The sequence below is a fragment of the Pistacia vera genome, unplaced genomic scaffold (assembly GCF_008641045.1).
Source record: "Pistacia vera cultivar Batoury unplaced genomic scaffold, PisVer_v2 Contig141, whole genome shotgun sequence".
Lineage (NCBI taxonomy): Eukaryota > Viridiplantae > Streptophyta > Magnoliopsida > Sapindales > Anacardiaceae > Pistacia > Pistacia vera.
In genome coordinates this window covers 72,267-94,533 of record NW_022195478.1, presented here as the reverse complement: position 1 = coordinate 94,533, position 22,267 = coordinate 72,267, and the positions used below count along the sequence as shown (strand labels likewise).

Genomic DNA, 22,267 nt, shown 5'->3' with positions numbered 1-22,267 from the left:
TTATTGGATTGTTTGTTTGCTGTATTTGTTAGGACTCTTTGCTGACCGCCCACTGCCGCTGGCAACCCATAAGATCTCCCCCAACTACACTGCCCTGTTCGATAAAACTCCCCAACCAAACCACCCACAACCTGTTCGCGCGACAGTCGCGATCGATCGTGAAAGGACTGGTGGAGTTGGCTTTTGCGGCGGCTGGGAGAGGTGTTTGCAGCTAGAGGGCGGTTGCCGCTTTTAGGCCAACCAGCCTGATTCCGGTGCCGTTAAACCCCGCCGCCACCACTATCATCTACCCGTAATTTATTTGGGGTGGGTTATTTTTCTAATTCTACAAATTTAGGGTTAAAAAAATTTATTAATTTATTTGTTAAGGACAATTTGATAATAGTTTTTTTTTTTTTTTTATTCTATTAAAATTGAGGGTGTTGATTTAAGTATGTAAATCTAGAATTTATAAAGTCAAGGATGGAAACTTATAGATTCGCCGACCTTGGGTGGAAACATGTCGCTTATTCAATAATTTATGATATTGTCAATTAATATACACAGTTTATTCTTCGTTATGTATGTTAGAAATTTTAAAATTCAAGCTTGAACCCTTGCTTGTAAAAGTTAAATTTTAAAATTCAAGCTTGAACCCTTGCTTGTAAAAGTTATTTCTTGCGTACAAGTGTTCACAAAATTGTATCTTCTATATAGCAGGAAAAAAAAAAGACCAAATTTTCACTATCCTTTTTCAACTCTTGCATACTAGAATTAATTATTGCTTGTAAGAGATTAAACCAGACTTTTAAGTCGCGTTATAAATTTAATTTCATATATATATATTAGTAAGAATGTCTTTAAATTTAGTTTCATGTATATATTTATATAGAACAGTAATACTTTAATAAGGATTTCCTTATATTCTTCCAATCAGTAGTGTACCCACTTTGAAGAAAAGGGGGGCTCGGGCCCCTCCTAAAATTTGAAACTTTCCTAGGTATTTTAGTTCTATCACATTTGTGCCCCCTTAAGAAATTAGTTGCCGTCATTTTTTTATTTTTTTTCTAGCTCCTTAAATTTTGTCATCTCTATATGCATTTAATTATCATGTGAGTTGATATTTGACAAAAAAATTACTACTAATCTTTAAATTTTTTAGCTCTCATACTTTTAATTTGACATAAATTATGAATAATTATACGGGCAAAAAATAGTCTTAGGCCTGACGAGGCCTAAAAACAAAATAAACATGTCACAGCTTAAGGTCTTCACCCAATTCCGATTGACTCTACACTTAAATTCACCTTGTGAACTGCCAACTCTATGAGTTAGGTCCTACAAGTTAAGCTAAAACTGGGTTCCAGCCTATTAGCCTACAACAGTCCATAAATAGGAAATCAAAATCTCATTTTATTTCCTCTTCTACTAAGATCTCAAATCTTACTGAAACTAGTAAACCTAATATGATAAGGACAAGAAATCATCTTTCTTTCCTAATAGGGATTATCTTTCAAAGTAGGACTCAGTGTCCTACTAGGATTCCAACCTCTTAATTCTTATTAAATCACCTCTTTCAACCTTGCTAACTTGAGCGCCGGAGTGCCTACGTAATCGTAGATTTTTTGCCTCTACAATTATGAACTTTAACTGTCTAACATAATAACATAGTCATAATTGTGATTCAATTCTCTCTCTCTCTCTCTCTCTCTCTCTCTCTCTCTCTCTCTCTCTCTCTCTCTCTCTCTCTCTTCTCTCTTCTCATAATATATATATTATTATATATATATAATATATATATATATATATATAGATATATATATATATATATATATATATATATATAATATATAAAAGAATCAATCAAACTCAACCAAACTGTTCCTCTATCAAACACAACCAGAAACACTCAAGAAATAACACAAACAATCAAGAATTGAAAACAAGAACACAACCAATTTTTACCGTGGTTTGATTCCAAAGGAATAAACTACATCCACGTTGAGCTCCAAGTAAAATGGGGGCTCACTGCACTATAAGGATCAATCCAATTACAGATTACAACTCAATCAAGAACAGCCACTCAAATCTCACAATCACCCGTAATCTCCTCACAAAGACAACTAATACAAGCGTCTCAACCAGAAGAACCTAATACTTCTTCTACCAACAATTTAACTGATAAATTGCAACAGATTACAAAACTGAAGATTAACCACACTAAGAACAAACCCTAGCAGAGATGAAAAAACACGATAGAGAGAGTGTATTCCATTGTTGTTGTTTCTGTGTAACTTTAACTTTAAATAGGTTAACCTCAAAACTTCATTTGCACCGTTGGATTAGACTGGAGCCGAAGGCTGAGATCTGTCACTTAATAAAGCTTCAAAACGACAACATATCGATTACTCCTGAAACCACTCTTTATTGGGACTCGTATGAAATGAGCACCCAAAATCCAACACCCAATCATTTATTTTTTCTGTTTTAGAAACAGTTAGAACTTCAAATTCTTCTAAAATTGACTTAGAGGTTGCTAGGTTGCTTTTAGTGTTCCCTTGTTTCTTAAGCCAGGCATAACAGTTCTTTTTCAAATGGCCAGCCTTATTACAGAAGAAACACTTCTAGGTGTCTCCTTTGGCCTTACGGTTTTGTTTTCCCTTTTTCTTATTCCTAGGGCCACTATTAGACTGAACAGTGTTGCCTAACTAGTTTAGTTCACTCTTTCCCTTAACAAACAGATTACTACCAGTTCTCCTTTGCACCTTTATCTCTAACTCTCTAGCTTTTAATCCTGAAACTATTAGGTCCACGTTTGGGACAATACCAGTGTATTGTAGGGCATTTTTTACGACTTGGTAATCTTCAGTTAATGAGTTCAACAGAATCATAGCTAAACTAGAGTCCCCGAGTTCTTGATCTGTACCCTTCAACACTTGGGTTAGTTTCAAGAACTCATCAAGATTTTCATCAATGGTCCTAGAGCTATCCATTTTATATGCAAATAAAACACTTTTTAAGTAAGCTAGATTTGGAGCAGACTGTAAAGCATAAAGGGATTCGAGTTTACCTCATACCGCTGTCGGAGTTTCAAAACCGTCTACCTTTCGCAGGACCCCATCAGAGAGGTTCATAATGATCAGGTTGTACGCCTCCTCCTTCAGCTCTGCTTTCTTTTTCAGTTTCTCCTTTGACCATTTGGTTACATCCTTTTCTAGTGCGATGGCCACCTTATTATGTGATAATAAGGCTTTCATTTTTTTCTTCCAACTGTTGAAATCAATTTTCCCATCGCATTGGGTGATTTCAACTCGTGTAGTAGTCATAGTGTTTGGATTTAGGGTTGGTGTTTGAATTTAGGGTTGACACAAAAGAAACCCTAATTTGTTTAAGATCGAATTAGAACTGATTTCAAGAAATTGACTGGATAATCTAAGGTTTTCCAAGCCTTAAGACACTAATTTGATTGATTATAAAGAAACCCTCAATTTGTATACCCTAGGTTTCAAGAATCACTCAAATCAGACCCAAAAACCCTAATCTCGCTCTGATACTACTATTAAGAATCAATCAAACTCAACCTAACTTGTTCCTCTATCAAACACAACCAGCAAATACTCAAGAAACAACACAAACAATAAAGAATTGAAAACAAGAACATAGCCAATTTTTACCATGGTTCGTTTATTCCAAAGGAATAAACTACATCTACGTTGAGCTCCAAGTAAAATGGGGGCTCACTGCACTATAAGGATCAATCCAATTACAGATTACAACTCAATCAAGAACAGCCACTCAAATCTCACAATCACCCAACCTTCAAATCACCCGTAATCTCTTCACAAAGACAACTAATACAAGCGTCTCAACCAGAAGAACCTAATACTTCTTCTACCAACAATTTAACTAATAAATTGCAACAGATTACAAAACTAAAGATTAACCACACTAAGAACAAACCCTAGCAGAGATGAAAAAACACGATAGAGAGAGTGTATTCCACTGTTGCTGCTTCTGTGTAACTTTAACTTTAAATAGGTTAACCTCAAAACTTCATTTGCACCGTTGGATTAGACTGGAACCGAAGGCTAAGATCTGTCACTTAACAAAGCTTCAAAATGACAGCGTATCGATTACTCCAATACGGCACCGTTTGAAGCTTCACTCAACATATATATATATAGTAGTAGTAGTTTCACTCTCCATAAAACTAATTATGTTAAATTCAACCCAAAAAATTATATATATAGTAGTAGTAGTAGTTTCACTCTCCATAAAACTAATTATGTTAAATTCAACCCAAAAAATGTAAACTAACAAGCAGACGTTCAACTTTGAACTAACAAGCAGACGTTCAACTTTAAACTAAGCAGAGGTTCAACTATTAAAATCTCGTCAATCAAAAACTGGTTCATTGTCAAAAGGATCATTGATCATTTTCAGTCTTTTCACTTAGAACTACATTCTGCCTTCACATGTCCCCATTTGTCATTGTCCCAATTGCAATTAATAGTGTGACAATATTCAATGGCATTTGGAATCCAAATCGAAACAAATCAATTTTGATGTTACATTGAAAAGGGCTAACTGAGTGAAAGTCAAGGCTTTAGTCAATAAAGTAGAAAATGAAAACCCAATCAATAATTCCTGAAATCGTACAGTACTAAGGTGAAATTAAAGGGAATAAGAGGTATTTTCATTCCATAATAATTAAACTCAGATTCGTGAAGCCCTTCCTAACTTGTTCTCAAAAAAAAATTCTTTTGAAAATCTAAACGTATACCATTTAAAGTGGAAGCAAGACCGGAGGACACGCAAAATTGCAATCAACTATAATGTTGTTTATTGTTGAAGTATAGAATGAGAACATGTGACATTATTCTCATTTCTATTGTAATTTAGATATTATTCACCTTCCTTTATTGCAAAGTTTACATCATTATTTTAATATTTTTGGTCCTTACATAGCTATCACATACAATTCAATACAAACAATTCAATTCAATTGAATACAACTACCCTCTCAAAAGATATCTCTCGTGCAGACTCTTGTTCTCTTCAATTGCCTCTCTTGCCCTCTCAGTTCTGACATGTTATCAAAACTTATCTCTCAATTCTAACATTTATTATAAGAAAAAGAAAAAGATTTGTATTTAAGCTTAGGGTCCGTTTGGTATGGCTTATACTAATAGAGTTTACAGAAGAAGAGTTAACTGAAGTAGAGCTTATGAAAACATAGTTTTTATGTTGTTAGTTGTTTTATTAAAAAAATATATAAAAGAACTTTCTACTATTCATTTCCTAAAATGAGTTTTGATATAAAAAAATAAATCAAGCCAAATATATAAAATATAATAAAAATATTTTTGAAATTGTAACACTTTAAATAAGCTCAAAAAGAACTCATGGGAAGAGCTTGGATTTTGATCTTCTCCCATAAGCCTTAAAATAATTTATTTTAAATTATATAAGCGATTTTGAAATACAACCAAACAACCTTAAAAAAAATTAAAAATGCTTAAAGCTTTAAATAAACCCTTCCCGCCACTAAATAAACACAACCAATCAGGTAAATTTAGAGATAGCAATGGCCCAGGCTAGGACCGAGGGGGCCTTTGCCTAGGCCCGACCCGACCCCCACGGACCCGGGCCCGTTACAGGCATGACGGGTAATGCCCGAGCCTGGCCCGATGGACTTTCTGTAGTCCCAATCCAAACCAATTTTTATAATTTTAATTTTAGAAACAGTTTTTAAATAGTAATCTTAATAATTATTGTGAAATCAAATAAATTTCAATTCTTTTTTATATTTTTAATTTTAGATCAGTTTTTAATTATTAATTTATTTTTGAATACTCACCAAATATATAAATAACAATCCACCCTCATTTCTTTTTATATAATTTCCATTTAGAAGGTATATATATTTAGAATAATTCTGTAATTAGATATATATTATAAGGATAATTTAGTAAAATTAATAATCAAGTTGTCGAACCGGGCCAGGACTGAAGATTGTCCCATGTTCGGCCCGTACCCGAGGGCTGACCCTAAAATTAGTCCCAAACCCAAGCCCAAACCCGCTAACACCAAGTAAAGCTCGGCCTTTTCAGGACGGGCCAAGCTAGGTACCTGAAAATACCAAACCCATTGCCATCTCTTGGTAAATTGGGAAAAGTAATTAATACATGTAGAAACAAACACAGAATGATAATAATCATCAAGAAGTAAACTGAATCGATCCTCCTGTTCTTTTATTAATCTTTGCATATTGAGATATACAAAGCAACTAAGCACAATAAAATGATTTGAACATGAATTGGAAGAACTAATTGTAGAAAGAACGCACGATTTGTATGAAAGTGAGGATGATGAACTGCAGCAGCTATAAAAGAAATGATTCTCCATGGAGTGTTGAAATAATCTTCCTTCAAAGTTGCCATCCATTTGTTGCAATAAGCTTTGCAGTAGCTGTTGAGATCTTTAGAAGGAGAAGAAAAGTAGTAGCCACCCTTGAAACCTGCAAGTTCGACAAGATTGTGAAAAAGGATTGATACCCCTTCACTATTCCTGCTCGAAAATTTCAAAATTTCACTTTCCGCAAGTACATCCACATCCTTGCAATAAGGGCAACTAATGTAGTATATGGGGGCTAAAAATTATTTCCTACTCTTATTTTGTTAATATTTTTGGGTTATAGGGTCTTTATTTATTTATTTTTTTTTTAACCACAATATTGATAATAGAGTGATTGTATAATTTGTATTGACCCAACTTATCATCTAATAAGATTCCATTTCTTTAAAAACTCCATTAAAAATTTAAACAATATAATGCTGATTATACCCCTATCAACTCCTATATTATCTTTCATTATTTTATTTTACATATTTGCAACATTGGCACATCGATTTATCTCATAATTCTTTTTCTCATCTCTCCAATTCTACCCTAAAACATGTCAATAAATTCTTTGATGAATTCCTTCACTGTTGAAGTATCATATAAGCTTATTGTTTGTTAATTTTCTCAATGTTTGGACAAATAATTGTATGTTGACTAACGTTAATCATAATTTGAGATTCTTTATTAAGTATTGTTGGCATACTTACTAAACATTGGAGTGTTTACATATATAACTGAAATATGTTAAACAAATTAGGTCTTGTCAAATATTAATCAAATGACTCCGACATAGTAAAATGAATTTTTTGGAAACAAAAATTAAACTCAATTGATTTTAGGTAAAATTCTGATCTAATATAAAAGAAATAGAGTGCAGAAAAGTTGTTTGTGTGTCCCTTTGGGTATTTTCGTATAAAGATAAAATCATAATATGAAATAAATTGCTAACTGGCATCTTATTAGGTATTAAATGTGAGGTCAATAGCATTAGTCATGATAATAATAGGTTGCAAACTTGGAGAGAGTATAATATATTCTTGATGGAAACAAAATTGTAGTTGTCAATTTGATGTATTTTAGTGACAATGGAAGATTGCATAGGTGTCACTGAATAAATATAATTTAGTATAAAAAATATTAGGTTAAATATATGTAATACATATATGATAGAGATTGTTGGGATTATTTTACAATTTGAAAAAGTCATTGTAACACCCACATCGAGGTACATAGCTTTATTTATGTCCAAATACTCTTAGTTGAATTTTGTTAAAGTTATCTTGAACAAATGTGAAGAAAATTCCTTAAAATTTCATTAGGGGTAAAATTGTCTTTTCACTCATAATTAGTTGAAAAAGTGGGGAGTGAAAAGAAGTAGAATAACATGGAGAACTTAATAAAAATGAGGGTAAGGGACATAGATGAAATTTTATAGAAAGTGCAAGGGTAAAATGGGAAGTTATAAGTAATATATTAAGAATTCAAGAATGAAACCCTAGCCATTCTTTCCCTTCCATTCATGCCACTTTCCACCCAAGTTCTCTCAAATATCTTCAATCACTTTTCAAGGAAATTCATAGATCTTGGTTCATTTTTAGTGGAATTTCAATCTCAAGCATTCTTAGGTAAGATCCTTGCATTAAGATGTGAGATTTAATTTTTAAAGTGTTGAATTCTTATGATTTGTATTCATAGGGTTTAAAAGAAAGAGAGTTGTATCAAGGAAGACTACTAAGGTGTTGGATTGCTCACATCTAAGGCAAGTAAATCCAACCCTAGTCATGATTGGAGCAATATTGTGTAGATAACTTCTTTTATGCATGTATGTGCTTATATATGAAAAATTGTTGATGGAATGGATGTTGAATGATGGTTAGAATTTATCCATGAGAAGTAGTGTTTGTGTACTTGATGTTTGATGAGAGTTTGGATGAATTATGGAAGAATTGGAGTAGAATTTATGAAGTGTAAATCCTAGCCAGGTTTGACATTAGTGTTTGTGTACTTGATGTTTGATGAGAGTTTGGATGAATTATGGAAGAATTGGAGTAGAATTATGAAGTGTAAATCCTGGCCAAGTTTGACGTTGATTTTAGTGAGTTTTGTTCCAAATTTTGGTGGCTTAGAAGAGATGTAGAAGTGTAGCCAATTTAGAGTTTGTGTGTGCATATAAATTGTTTGATGAAATGTCAAAGAGAAATGCATGCATGAGTGTGATTATTGTTATCTTGAGATGAGTTTGTAGATGGTAGAGAATGACATGTTCACATTCCATATTGCATTATTGCATCCAAACATGTGAATTTCAAAAGAATAATAAGCATGAGCCCATCTACATGCATACATACTCATAAGAGCATTAAAGAATAAATAGAAAGAAATGAGAAATATTAAAGAACACTTTTAAAGAAGAGAAGAGAAGGTTGTTGCGATGGGGACCCGTGAGTGACCTAGCCTCGCATGCACGCCACCTTTAGTGAGCGGCCTCAGAATCAAAAAGAAGAATTGTACAGTCCGTTAGAAGTGCATGTGGTTGAGGACTGTATCTAGAATTAGAGAATACACTCACATGGCCAGGGTTCCGAATCCATGCCTCAACTGAGTCTGATCGGCAAGAAAGAAAGAAAAGAAAAGAAAGAATAGAAAGAAAGAAAGAAGAGAAAAGAAGAGAAAATTGAAACAGAAAAATAGAAAAGAAAATGCACATCCTATGCATTTGTGCATTTGCATCATACCTATGCATGATACCATGCCTATTATCATGAGTAGTGAGAAATTAGAAATTGAGAAAGGACAAACAAAGAACCGAGAAGAGTAGAAAAGTTTGATGTAAGAAAAGAAATTCAGAATATAAGCAATGAAGAGAGAAAAGTAGCATAGTGGGTTTACTTACTGAGCAATTAGTGCTCACCTCGTTGTTTTCAATATTTTGCAGGTAGTAGATGAGATTGCAGTTGCTTGGAACGTCAAGAAGCGGAAGGGTTTGGCAACACTATCGAGTTGATGTTTTGTGACTTTATTACATTATGTAAAGATTTGTATATAAAGAAAAATTAGATATGAGCCCATTATTTCATACTCATATAATACTATTTATTTTCCGAGTATACTAGCTAGAGAGAGAAAGCATTACAGTCATGTTAGATGAAACGTGGCATCATATGATCTATTCTCTCAGGAAATAATATCAGATGACATGTTACTTGGAAAAACTAATCGATAAGTTAGAGTCTCCTTTTAGATTTTGTAAATTAATGTTCTTTTATTAAGAGATTGATGTATAATTAATCATCCTTTTGTCATATTAAAAAAAAAAAGACTTTGTACACACAAAGAAGTAAACATGCTACATGTCAAATTTTATTACCTTATGGGGCCGTTTGGATCGGGGGTATATAAGATAACGGGGGTAATCTTCATTTATTTTGCAAGATTCTAGTGTTTGGTTTGCAAATAATAAAATATTACGGTAATTTTTTATTGTAAATAGTGTTTACTACCGGTAATGTGGGGAGTAATCTTATTACCTTGCTAGGTGGTGTTATTTAAACATTACTGGGGTAATCTGATTTTTCTAACCATTTGCCCTTAATTAAAAACCATTTCGGACACAGTTGCCCTCAAATGTCTACTAAATAACAATTAACCAGCCCCCCTATATTTGAGAAATTAGCTGAAACACCACAGCCACAAAAAAATTTAAAAGTTAACAAAATACCCCCAGCCACTCAAGACCACAGTCGGTTATGACTCACCATCGTTGGCCACTGGCGTCAGTCATCGTAATGGTGCACGATCAGTGGGATCTGGCCAGTCGTGTATCAGTAAGGCCTTTTTTCGGCTAGATTTGGCGTTTCTATGGCCATTTCACGACCACATCTTTGGCCATGAAATGACCATAAATCTGGCTGTTTTTCAGATCCATGGCCATTTCCGACTTTGCCAGCCATATATGGCTAGTCGTGCACCATTCCATTGACTACTGGCTGCAGCCAACAGTGGTGGCTGGCTGCCGGCAGTGGCTTGGGGTGGATAGGGGTGATTTGCTATAAATTAAAGTTTTATAGGATTGGGGTGTTTTAGCAAAATTTCAAATGTAGGGGGTTAAAAGAATGATTCAAAAAATAATAATGAAAAATGCTATTATATTAATATTTAAAAAAGAGGGCAATTTAGTAATCTATATAACATATCCACCCATTTATCCTCTCAACCAAACATATTATTCACCAATTTATTCAAACCAACCAAACACATTTTCTAAACATTCCTAGTAATCTTCAAGATGATCTTTCGTTCTGTTAATATAATCCGAAACTAGTCTCCATTGGGCTGTTTCACCAGGGTAGGGAAGAGTTAAAATATATGGAAGAGTTCAAAATAAGATACCTACAAGATTTTCTTCAACGAACCAAGGTCAGCATGGAAGAGTTTCTAACATTTATAAAGGATATAGAAACAAGATTGAGAAACTGTTATGCAGAAACCATTAAGCTTGGAAGGGATGACTTTGTGAAAATGATTTTATTGGATTCTGTCTTCGTCTTGAGTTCTCACTGAGGGCTAGCATTTTTGATGAATGGAATATTAGTAAGAACAAAATATATACAAAACCATGGATGAAATATAGTTTAGTTGATGACATGTGGCTCCCAGAAAATCCGCTTCTGCTCTTTGTTCTTGAGGACTTGTTTGATCTAGCTAAAAGAGAAATGCATAGTAACCTTTATGAGGGAATTTCCATGAGCAAGCTTATCTGTGAGCTATGGGAAGCAGCGGGTCACAATCTCTTCATAGAGGATGATTTGTTAGAAGAGAAATTCCCTAAAGCAGAACATTTTGTTGATTTCATAAGACTTTGTCTTCAGCCATCAGAAATAGGAATACAAAATGGTGAAATCAAAACTCTAGTTGCACCAACTACAACAGAACTTCACCAGGCTGGAGTTAAGTTTAAGATGGGGTCAAGCAATCATTTATTTGACATAAGATTCAAAGATGGGATTCTGGAAATTCCAAAATTGAAAATAGATCGACGACAGCACAGAAGCTCTGATTGCAAATTTGCAGGAGTTTGAGGAATTGAATTGCAAAATCGACTATGTGATTGATTATGTTGTAATTATGAATTATCTTGTCAACTCTCCAAAAGATGTGGAAGTACTTGTGCAGAACGAAATTATTGAAAATTGGCTATCTGATAGTGAAGATGTTTCAACTCTTTTTCAAAACCTTCAAAAAGAGACCAACATAAATAAGGATAATTTCAACTATGTAGGTCTTATTGATGATCTGAAGGCCTACTACAAATCCCTATGGCACAAGTGGAAAGCAACGTTGAAACAAAATTACTTCAACAATCCATGGGCCTCTATCTCTGTCATTGTAGCTATTGTTCTCCTCATTCTTACCGTCACACAAACCGTGTTTTCCATAATCAAATAGTAAATTCTACATGTTTGTACTTTTAATATATATGCTTTGCTTTTATTTCACTTGTATTCCTATATTGTTGTGCAAAAACGAATAAAAAAATAAATATGAGAAATTGAGGTATATATACTATGGTTAATTGTTTCTTTTATATGTTATCATCTTTGTCGTTTTAGATTTTCAATTGAAAGGCAATTAACCGTAAGCCTATACAATGTTATAACAAATTATAGTGTGGATATTGAAAATTATTACTTCATTTGATGTTTCAGAGAAATATCAAAAGTAATATTTCTCGTCTCTCTTTGATATGAATTACATATGAGTTTCTTCTAGGCATTGTTTTAAAACCCGACCCGGCCCGGCTCGGCCGGTTTAATCGGTTCAACTGGGACTCGAAAGCTTCAACGGGCCAGGTTTATATTTTTCATATTCACTCAAAACCCTAGGATTTAGGAGGATGATCGGCGAACAATTGACGGCCGGGATGTTGGGGCTTTTGAAAAGAAAGTACTGGTGAATGCAATGGTGGTGACAGAGTTGATTTCCGGTGAGTAAATCGACCGAAAATCAAACAAAATTGGCAGCGGCAACAACCAGCTTTTGCTGGTGATTGGCAAGGCTAACGGGGGTGGGGTGACGTGGGTTTTGGTCAGGAGGAAGAGGGGAGTAATTTTTGGGTGATGGGGAGGGTTGGCGACTCTGATGTCGATGAGATCTAGCCAAAATCGAACCTATTTCGGCCAGATCTTAGGTATATTTTAAGGGGAATGGGCCCAAGGGATGATTGGGGTTGCATCTGGGGTGTTGCCGCCACCGACCAGTCGCCAGCCGATTTGTATTTGGTGTGTGTTTGCTAAATTTCAAACCTATAGGGACTTAACATAATTTTTAGGGGTGTATTTGCTGAATTTTAGAAGTTTTTGTCAACCGGTTTGACCAGCCTGCTGGTTAAACCGGTCAACCCAGGACTTGGCAACTTTGTTGGGTTTCACCCTGGGTTGGGTTTTAAAACATTGCTTCCAGGTATATGTCATGGGTAAGCTAAACTTTACGATCCTGATTTAAATTAAAAAAAAAAAAACACCTTGAAAGTTGTAAGCTGTTGAATTATTTCCTTTTCCTATTCTCGATTAATTGGCATTAACTTAATTATACCCACTATTAAGTCATGACGGAAGGATATAATTTTCCAGCTCTTTCTTCACATGACTGTAATTCATGGTGACTAATAACACTTTATCAATTCCTCCGTTTATTCCTTTGTTTATTCCTTTAAAACTGCAATTTCCTGGAAACTTCTCCACAAAAGAAGAGGAGAAAACAGAGGCATAACAAAATACTGCAGAGTGTAGACTTAATAAGCTTAATTACTAAGCTTATCTTTATCGCATTGCCAAACTATATATTTCTACAAGCTTGAGGCCACTAGTAAATATGAAAGCTTTGCAAAAAGATGGGCTGAATAACTTATTGTATTAGTTGTGCTCCACCCGCCAGAGGAATTAATTTCCCTTCCCATGCATTTAACTTAATTTGGAAGAATTTCATGTGCTAGCTGCAGGTTGGAGATTTTTACTCTTGGGTTTACCAGTAAAAATGGAAATACCAGAATTTAACTGTAGCAATTAGACCATTTTAAAAAGCCTTGCAGATTCAACTCATTAAGATTACATGTGTGATTATAAAGTATAAACAGTAGCATTCGGCTTAGGTTGCAGTTAAAGATCGGTTCCATGATAATGAATGATTTTGGTTCTGAAATCCAACGACAAAATCATAAACTAAAATTACTATCATTCCCAAAAATCCATATGCCATGTTTACAAATATATGAAGGTCATGTGACCCAAAATAATAAAATAAAATTACTACCATTCCCTATGATTTAGCATATTATAATTAAGCATAATTATAGAATAATAAATATGTCATAATTTATCCTAGTTTATGTTTTAGTATTTGAGTAAAAGTTTATTGATTGGTGTTGGGGATTGGTTAAAACACTTTGGTTTTGGATTACCCATTTTAAAGTGCAGCAAAATATTTACCAAGTAGATTAAGACATTCTTAGTTTTTAACCACATCAGACACAAGTGCAGAAAGTAAGGAACACAACTATATAAATGGTTAGGTTAAATCCACTTTTAGCCTACATCCATGGGATCTTGTCCAGATCAAAGCAATCCATTAAGTTAAAAACACATTACAAAATGAAGTTCAAAGTTGATTTAAGTTACAGTAAAAAGAACTCCATATTCAACTTTACACTTAGCATTGTTGGATATAAGGAAATGCTCAACGGTGTCGTTTCTCACTTAAGTTAGAGTAGATGCCTATATGGTGCCGTTTTGCTTATGTTAGTTGAGTGATTAAAAGTCAGTCCTCTATACTCACTGATTAAGTTGAAAAGTAAAAAATCCAGCAAAAGTTTCAGCTCGTTTCTTCTATGATTTTCTCTCTCAAAACCTAATCTCACATGGTATCAGAGCATCATTGACTAACGTCGAACATGGCATATGATACTGAAAACCTCTTGATCTAATAATCTTGAAGATGTCATCCATAATTCATGTAGCTCACCTTTCTCAACAATCTTAGCTATTTCTTCAAGTCTTCAGGTCATCAATCCAAAGCTCACCAAAGACAATTATAGATTCTGGCACTCACAAATCTTGTTTGATGTAAGAGCGCATGACCTTGAGGATCATCTAACAGGTCTTGTTCCTTGCCCATCTCCTCTATTTACATGTAAAATAGATAGCTCAAAAAGTAGAAATGTTGATCAAATTGATGATTGTTTGGTAACTGAAAGGATAAATCCAACTTATTCTTTGTGGAAAAGAACTAACAAGTTCTTAGTTAGCTGGTTACTTGCCTCAATTTTAGAAGGAATGTTTAGGTCTATTTCGAAATGTAAATTTGCTTCAGAAATCTAGTTTTCTCTTGAGAAAGAGTTTATTACTGACTCAAAGGCTAGGGCTTTGCATTTGAAAAACTTACTTCAGAACATAGCCAAAGAAAATCTTAGTATCTATGATTACGTTAGAAAAATGAAAGGAATTGCAGATAGTCTTTCGACAAGTGGCCAAATTATTTCTGAAGATGATTTGTTGCAACTTATCTTGGACGAATTAGGTCCAGAATATGATGCTGTAGTGGTTAATCTTACATCAAGAATTGAGTCACCAAATGATTTTGTGTCACTGCAAGAAGCACAATTTCTGCTCCAAAAATATGAAATTCGACTGGACAAGTTTAATTCTATGGATTTTCACAATAGTTCAACACACTCTATATCAATAGTTGACACTAAAGATTTAACAGCATCAAACAATGTTTCTCTGCCCTCTAACAGTACCTATAATGTGCTCAAGTTACAGGTCATTCTCTTGATGCAACTGGCCATCATAAGATGAGTGGTACCTATCCTGTTTTTGGTTCTCAATCAGGACAAGTTGCCTTTCCTAATAAATTTGGTGAATATGTTCCCTCACAACCTCCCTTCATTTAGCAATTTGGATACAATTTAGAAGCTAATAGACATGCTTCTTAAAATCCATTTGGAAGAGGTCATGGCAGAGGAAATGGTAGAGGAAAACCTGTGTGTCAAGTTTGCAACAAGACAGGCCACATTGCTATTTAGTGTGATCACCATTTTAGTTCTAACTACAATGGTGGTTTTTCAATACCTGGACAACAAAGTCAATATGGAGTTTTCAATGGCTCAGCTCAACAGCACTATGGTGGTTTTCATGGTCCAAGTTACTCGAGTTTTGGTCAAGGATCAAATAGCTTTCATATGCCTAGCTATCAAGGCTATCAAGAACCTAACTTGCCTCTTGCACCCAAGAATTATAGGGTGTAAAACCCCTCTCTAGCCAGGTATTTCCTATGTATCCCTTGGCCATTGAGAACCTAGAAAACGCACGCCTAGGAAAGAAGTTTATTTAATCCTATTTAAAGAATAAACTTGTAGTTTAAAAAAACACACACACACACACACATATATATTTGCTTAATAAGTTCATTGTATAAGTCAAAAAATATAGTTTCCTTTCTTTTAGTAAATTATGAAATCCATAGTAATACTTACTAGAACATACACACTTTTACAAAATTTACTAGCAATTTGATTTCCTTTATTAACACAACATATTTACTCCATTATAGAACATGGACATATTTATTGAATTATGAAATATGAACATAATTACTACACTAAATACTAGCAAAACCATTCAACAGTCATCATTAAAACATCCCTTTATGCTCATAACGTCCCTCAGAATCCTCTCCCAGCTTCATGCCTTAATCCTTACCTGCAAAACATTTTAAAACATTTCGTGGGATGAGCGCTAATCGCTGAATAAGGGAATATGACCATTTATAACCTATTAAGGTGCATTATACAACTATATTACTTAGGACCTTACCTACCTACAAAACATGACCTTCATTCTTTGACATAACAAGTTCATAAAACATATCATACACTTTGGACTTTTCTCATAAACATAAGTCATAACATAACCATACATACTATAACGTAGAGCATATATGACTTATGAAATATTCATGTACATGGCATGCTTATTTCTTTTGTCTTTATACTTGATGGTCTCATTAGTCTTTGTTATCCGATCGGATTCATTTGAACCATTACCTTGTTCTTGGTCGTCACCTTAAAGGACTCATGGTTTCCATAAGAATTCCATTCCTCTGATCTTGGTTTATACCTCAAGAGACTCATGGAATTCATTCTTTAACATTTTATAAATTTTTCATAAGACAACTAAATAAGCTATATGCATTACCATTATGAATGCAAACATATGGACTAACATCTCCCATGCTCACTCATACTATATTCTCCAGCTAAACTTCTTAACTTAATTCATTCAATACAAGGAATTTCAATAGTAAGATTATTCAGGGGTTTATTAGAATTAAAAACAAATGGGAATTTCCATTAAGAAGGTGGATGCCATATAGTTTGTCACTTTTCAAGCAATTTTTTCCTTATCTTCCAATTCGAATTTATTTTTGGCTAAAACATAAAAGTTTTAGGTCTATTTCTCCACTTTTTAACACTTCAATAATCAACTCAATCGGACTTCTATAACTTCAGTTATGACCGATTCAGTGAAGCATGTGCAGTATAAGTCTTAAAAAGCCAAATCCGAATTCTATTCATTTTAACCATGTTACCTTCATTTGTACATTCATATCATTCTTAGTATAAAAGGACATAAAAACCTCCCTTTTTACAGAACAAAAAAGTTCCAAAACATCGTCCAACTACAAATCTCTTAATTGGCATAATCATTTTCCATATGCACATATACACCAATTAACACACCCATTTAAACAATCCATAACCAAAACATAGCCTCACACTCATATTAACATAAATAAATGTAAGTTTCATAAACCCTAGGTGTTATCAATTGTAGTCATAAGGGAGATTTTTTTTTTCCCTTACCTTAGTATTCAAAGCACAAAGACACTCCTCCTTAGCTCCAAAGGTTCACCCTTTCTACCTTACACACATAACTACTTATGAATTTCTCTTTTAACTAAAAGATCAGAAAAACTAGGGTTTTGAAACTCACTTTAAACCCTGAAATTGAAGTTCCTTAAGTGTGGATGGTGATCTCCTTTGAAAATCAACTTGAAATCCTAAGAAAATTTGAGAATAAAATGCTTGGATTAGTGGCTTTTATGGTGGATTTGAGAGATGAAGGAGAAGATGATACATTTGGGGTGTACAAGGCCGACTACTCTCTCTTAAAACCTTGTAAATATTTATTCTATTGTTACTATAATGTGATTGGTCAATAAAAGTTAGATATAAGGGTCATTTGGCATAATTTTTTTCATATAAGGGCGTTTTGGTCATTTCTACCACAACATAATGATTAGCACTCATTTAATGCCATTTGACTTCTTTAAAACACTTAAAAATTAAGCAATCCTATTATGTAAATTACTAATTTACCCTTGGTGCACTTTTATGGATACTTAATTCATATGGATTTGTATGAAAAGACCATTTTACCCTTGGTTATCGTTTACGCCATTTAACCATATCAATCAACTTTATGACCATTCTACCCTCATTTCTTCAATGACATCACCCCTTACACTTTATAATGGCTACATCTCGAAATACATGTAAATTGACCATTTTACCCTTCCATTCAAAAAAAGAAAATTACTTGAAAATGTAAATTTCATACCTTAGGGCATCAGAATAATAACGCGGGGTTTACATAGGGACTTTAATTACTCAAATCAATCTTACAATTCTGGTTTTATGCCAGTACCACCATCTAAACAATCTCAGCAATTTCCTCAGCACTTGGTGACATTAATTAAGTTCATTGCTGCACAAGTTGTCCCACTTCCCAATCAGATACATAGTTCTAGTCCATGTGTGAACACCTCTTCTCTGACAACTTCATCACATTCATCAAATGCAAATCAGGGACCTAATAGGAGTATTGATACATTTACAAGTCCTAAAACACTTGTAAACATGAGTGGACAAGGAATTACAAGTCCTAAAACACTTGCTAATTCGGTTGAATCAAAGAATTTCATTCCAAGTCCTAAAACACTTGGATTATGGAGTGTAGAAAGCATTGGAGGAGATTCGGCCCAAGCAAGTTCCAAGGGGAGAGAGAGTCCAAGCACTTCGGTCCTTCCAAGTCCAAGCCCAACAAAGGAAGCTCAAGTCCACCAAGAGAGAAGCCCAAGTGTTGAAGTGAACCCATTTGGCCCAATTCTCATTCCAAAGGGGAAAGTCCAGTTAAATCCTTATTGGATCCAATTGCAAGATCTTCAAGGCCCAATCTCTTACACCCTTATTAGTAGACTTGATTAGGATCATTGATCAAGTTTTGGGCTAATAAAGTGAGTTTTTTCAACTAATGGGGTGGTTAAAGACATGAACCCTAGAATTAGGGAATCATGTCCCTTTTNGCAAAAGGGAAACATGGAAAACATTATGGATCCGGTCCATACTAGCTGGTAAGGCAAGTCTATAAGCTACTTTGCCCACTTTCTCTAAGACCTCATATGGACCGATATATCTAGGGGCAAACTTCCCTTTTCTTCCAAACCTCATCACCCTCTTATAAGGATATATTTTCACAAACACTTTGTCTCCTACTTGGAACTCTATATCCTTTCTTTTCGGGTCTGCATAGCTCTTCTGTCTGTCTTGGGCATGCTTCATTCTCTCTTGGATTAACTTTACATCTTCTATCATTTTTTGTGTCATGTCTGGACCAAAAGCTTCAGCTAATGCATTCTTTTCTCCTATTTCATCCCAATGTAATGGAGATCTACATTTTCTTCCATACAAAGCTTCATATGGTGCCATTTTAATGGTTGCTTGATAACTATTTTTATAAGCGAATTCAACTAGAGGGAGAATGTCACACCAATTCAACTTGTGATCAATACAGCATGCCCGTAACATATCCTCCAATACTTAATTTGTTCTTTCTGTCTGTCCATCCGTCTGATCCATACCTTAAGGCATTGGAATAATAACGTGGGGTTTACAATCTGGATCCAATTGATATCTACTACAAGTGCTCAAAGCACATGAGACATCAATCTGAGTACATAGCATTGCATACATGATGGATCCAATTGCTGATGCATATGGGATCCTCTTTATCCTATTTCTCTTATCTTGTGTTCTAGGACACAATTCCTTAGAGAGATAAACACCATGTGACATCGGAAAAAATCCCTTCTTGGATTCTTCCATACTGAATCTTTTTAGTACTTTGTCAATATATGCACTCTGACTTAGGCCAAGCAACCTATGCGATCTATCACGATAGATCTTTATTCCAAGGATGTAGGCTGCTTCCCCTAAGTCCTTCATGGAGAAGCACTTGGATAACCAAGTCTTTACCGACTGCAAGTTTGATATATCATTCCCGATTAGAAGTAGGTCATCGACATACAATACTAGGAATACCACTGCGCTTCTACTCACTTTCTTGTAAACACAGGGCTCATCTTCGTTTTTGATAAAATCGAATTCTTTTACGGCTTCATCAAAATGAATGTTCCAGCTCCTTGAAGCTTGCTTGAGTCCATAAATGGATCTCTGCAACTTGCATACCCTATTAGCTTGCCTATCAAGAACGAAACCATCGGGTTGTGTCATATACATATCCTTTTCAAGGTTTCCATTTAGGAAAGTTGTTTTAACATCCATTTGCCAAATCTCATAATCATGATATGCATAATCGTAAGCATAATATGAATGGATTTTATCATAGCAATCGACGAAAAGGTTTCTTCATAGTCAATACCATGAATTTGTTTGAAACCTTTGGCAACCAATCGTGCTTTATAAGTATGCACCTTGCCATATGTCAGTCTATGGGTTTTACCCCTTCAGGTGGTTCCACCAGAGACCATACTTGGGTTTTGGTACATGGAGTCCATCTCAGATTTCATGGCTTCAAGCCATTTAATGGAATCTGGATCCGATATAACGTCTTCGTAGGTTCTGGGTTCATCATCTTGGTAGACTAGTACATCAACATGTGGAGTCACAAGATAACCGTATCTCTCGAGCTCATGGCGTACTCCTCTAGATCTATATAGCTCCTGTGCTACTTGAGGTGGTTTACTTTGATCCACAAGTTATGGAGTAACCTCCTCATAATGTTCAACCACCTTATGTGGCACATCATCCCATCCTTCATCTAGTATAATTTGTTATTCTAGAACTTCATCAAGTTCTACTTTTTGATAATCCGTAAATTATACAGTTTTTATTTGATCTTTTTGTCGGATTTCAGGTACTTTCTAATGCATTTTTACCTGAATTGGTGCTTAATTCTTTACTTTTCGTGTTTCAGGTTAAAATGGACTTTTTGAGCGAATAAAGACAAAATCTTAGAGAAAGAAAGCTTGTTTCATGGAAGATTTGAGAGAAAATGGAAGAAATGTTGAAGAAAGGCTCTCTCCTTTGGCTTGAACGAAATTCATCTCATTTATAGGAAAATATTTCATTTATTTTCCAAAATTATGCAATTGGCCCAATTATTTTAATTGTATTACTCATAAGTCCTTAATTCTTCATATAAGGGCATTTTGGTCATTTCACACTAGACATAATTATTACTTAATTAATGCCATTAAATGCAATGAAGCCTACTCATCCTTGACTTTTTCAATGCTTATCCATAAGCAAAATAACCATTTTGCCCCTAAGCCTCTCTATGGATAATTGATTCATACCGTTCCAAATGAATTGACTATTTTGCCCTTAGTTAGATTTTATGCTTTTTAACATAAAATTAACATCTAAAGGACTATTTTGAGTTAGGAACATACCTTTGATATCTTGGGTATTACAACCTTTCCCTCCCACTTTTCATTTTTCTAAGATTCAAAAAGGTTATTGTTCACAGTAGCTAAAACTCACCCAATCTCATGGCAAATAAGGCCACTTCCTCCCCAACTTCACCCGTAACACTATGGGAGTGTGTCAACCTAAAAATTCAAGAGGAACTTGATGAAGTAAAGAAGAACATGTCCAACATGATGGAATTAATGGTTAACATGTCTAAAGACATTGTTAACCTATTCCAACCCAAATCCACCCTTGAAGAAACCCCACAACCACCCCAACGAGAAGGTCAACCACACTACCACCAAAGAACCATCATTAGGACACCACTATGTATGGAAGATTTAAGAGGTAATAGTGATTCATTTAGTGAATCTGAGACACCAAAGAGGAGAAGATTTGATGCTGATAGGGGTATTAAGATAGACTTACCTGAATTCAATGGAAGTCTTGACCCAAATGACTTCATTGATTTGTTGCATGAGATTGAACGGGTATTTGAGTTTAAGGACTACAATGATGAGAAGAGATGTAAAGTTGCCATATTGAAGTTCAAGGAGTATGCCTCCTTGTGGTGAGAAAATACAAGGAAGAAAAGAGAAAGAGAAGGGAAAACTAGAATTAGGTCATGGAAGAAGTTGAAGAGAGTGTTGAAGAAAATGTTATAGCCCGACAATCACAAGCAAGACCTTTACCTTAAGCTCCATAATTTGAAGCAAGGAGGTAGAAAAGTTGAAGAGTATATTCGGGAGTTTGAAGGGTTGATGTTGAGGAGTGATATTCCCAAAGAGAAAGAGCATACAATTGCAAGATTCATTGGCGATTTGAGTAAGGACATTGTATATAAGATTGTGTTGCAAACTTACCATTTCTTTGGGGATGTTTGCAAGTTGTCCACAAAGATTGAGAAGCAATTAAAGAGCATGAAGTCCTTGGCCCCCAAGAAGCTCTTTGAGGAGAATAACTACCAAAGAGGTTCACCTTCCTACAGCAAACCATATATGGCACCTACGGCTTATGATAAGAACAAAGTCAATAAAGCACCAAAGGAGAAAAAAG

General features: G+C 34.6%; 1 pseudogene; it reads left to right on the top strand.

The window, feature by feature from the left end:
* The first annotated feature begins 10,692 nt into the window (after window positions 1–10,692).
* LOC116123266 lies at window positions 10,693–11,829 on the top strand (annotated as a pseudogene).
* The last annotated feature ends 10,438 nt before the right edge of the window (window positions 11,830–22,267 follow it).